Raw genomic sequence first — 2,702 nt, forward strand, 5'->3', positions numbered from 1 at the left:
ATCTGTCTTGCCTTTCATTTGTAGTACAGTAGTCTGTCTTGCCTTTCATTTGATAGCTTTCCCACTGCATGCTAACTGTGTAAAATGGTTACACTTTTTTTCTTTTGCAAAGCTTTTTGCATTTCTTACGAAAAACCAAAAGCTAGTGGATGATTATTAGCTAGAGCTCAACCAGTTTTACAACCCAAAGTACACAGTCCCACCACTGAGTTTAATGGTGCTTACTCTCAAGAAGTAACTATAGGCAGGGTTTTGATCTTTCCCTATAAACTTAATTGGTTAATGGTTTGTTTGTTTTTTTGTTTTAACTGTCTGATTTTTATTAGGGAGCTTTAAATCACAGTGTTAGTTCCTTTGTGTGTAACAGAAAAGCAGGATGCAAGAGTTGTGTTCACAGAGGCACACCACATGATCCTAGGAGCTTAAAAGTCATGGCACAGCTGGGCCTGCCATTAGACACAGTGAAGAGGACCCCTCGGGCAATGGAGAACCTTATTGAAAGGGCAGCAAAATGTTAATCATCCCATTTGTTATTGTTGGATATTTACTGTCCAGGAGAGCAGCTTGTGGAATTTTCCATTCTAAGGGCTGAATTAATTTGACCAGCCTTAGGTACATTGGCTTTATTATGGAAGGAAGAGGTACAACTGCAGATGGCATGAGCTGCTCCCCTCTCAGGCAGCAAAATGTCTTGGGACGGCCCGAAAGCAGCAAAACGCTCCTGTATTTCAAACTTTAGCACTGAGCCACTATGATACTTGACCTAAAAAAAAATTAGGGCCATTTTAAATCACACTACACAGTTATGGTGCTATGCTTCCAATTTAAATGTCAGGTTCCATCCTATGACATCCTGGAATTAGCAGTTTAGGGAGGGGTACTTAGAAATCTCAGCCAGAGTGCTCCTCAAGTACTCCACTAAATTACAAATCCCAAGTTTCCATAAGAAGCAGCCATGACGGTTAAAGTGGAATCATAGGGCTATAATTGTGCAGTGCTAAAGGGTCCTAAGGTCCAAAGCACACTCAGTGCATATTGGACCTAAGTTTACCATGGCTAGGGGTGTCTCTACACTTCAGGAATAATGCAGTTTAACTCCACTTTAACTGCCATGGTTCCATCCTACTGAATCCTGGGATTTGTAGTTTTTTGAGGCAGACCATTCTTTTTGTTTTGCTCTTGGTACATGGTCAGTGTGCAGTTGTTGGAGGCAGTTGTTTACTTTGTTTGATGCAGGCAAGCACACACACAGCTACAGTGGAAGAGTAGAATCCCATTCTTTCCCAGGTCAAGCTTTATTGCATTGTTTTCTGCAAACAGGCTACTGCAACCCAAAACTGAACCTCTGTCTTTCTCCAGCCCTCCTTCACAATCCTCCCAGTGCCAATACTACCGAAACAACACACACACACACACACACACACACACACACACACACACACAAAGAAGCCACAGATCTGAGTCTGCAGGACCTGTGCAAAGCATTGGAGGACAGGAGGTTTTGGAGATGTCTCATCCATAGGATCCCATGAGTTGGGTCGACTGGAGGGCAGCTAACAACAAGGTTGCCATAAGTTGGAAAGGGCTTGAAGGCAGGCCACCACCACCACAATGTCTGCACAGTCCAAAAAAAGAAAAAGAAAAAAATGTGACATTCCTGGATTTTGTCTGTAAACAAACCTATATATGCAATTAGTGTGTGAGAATGTCAATTCAAATTCAAAATCCTTTGTGTATGGAAATAAAGGGGCAAGCCCGGTTTAAACTGACAGTCTCACAAATGGCATATATAGGTCTGTCCCTGGCTTTCCCCTCCACCAAATGCATCTGAGGAAGTAGACTTAAGTCTAGGAAAGCTCTTACTACCAACTTCCATCTTTCAGTGAGTCTCAAATGTGTTACAAGATCCCTCTGCATACTGGTTTTTCCAGACTAACGTGGCTAGGGCTTTGAAAACTCATTTAGTTATACAGATTGCCCACTTTGTGTATTCCCTAGACCAGGAATGGCTACACTCTATGAAGTATTAAGGAAGGAAAAAGTTGGCTCTTTGCAAATTAAACAAATTGGCTCATTGCAAATTGCCAATTTCTTTCAGCGAGTCTCGAAGGTGTTGCAAGATCTCTTTACACACACCTCTATGTGTCTATATATGTGTGTGCGCATAAACACACACACACAGATTGTCCGTTTTGTATATTCCCCAGACCAGGAATGGATACCATGAAATATTAAGGGAGAAAAATGTGTGTGTGTGTGTGTTAGTCATACAGATTGCCCACTTTGTATATTTCCCAGACCAAGAATGGATACACACCATGAAATATTAAAGGAGGAAAACATTGGCTCCTTGCAAATTGCCAACTTCATTTTCCCAGTGAGTCTCCAAGGTGCTCCAAGAACTCTTTACATACCCGTGTGTGTGTGTGTGTGTGTGTGTGTGTGTGTGTGTGTATGTGTTATATAGATTGCCCACTTTGTTTCATCCCCAGATAAGGATGGCTACACACCATGAAATATTCAGTAAAGAAAAGGTTGTCTCATTGCAAAATTGCACAATCCTTCCTCTCCTTTCCCCCTTTGCCTGCCTCTCTCTCTCTCTCTCTCCCTCTGGCTGGAACTTGATCAAGACTGGGATTTCCAAAATTAGCTGTTATTCTTGTTCCCCAATCAACGCCTTCCCCCGCTTCTTGGAATCCCCT

The sequence above is a fragment of the Sceloporus undulatus genome, chromosome 2 (assembly GCF_019175285.1).
Source record: "Sceloporus undulatus isolate JIND9_A2432 ecotype Alabama chromosome 2, SceUnd_v1.1, whole genome shotgun sequence".
In the NCBI taxonomy this organism is placed as follows: Eukaryota; Metazoa; Chordata; class Lepidosauria; order Squamata; family Phrynosomatidae; genus Sceloporus; species Sceloporus undulatus.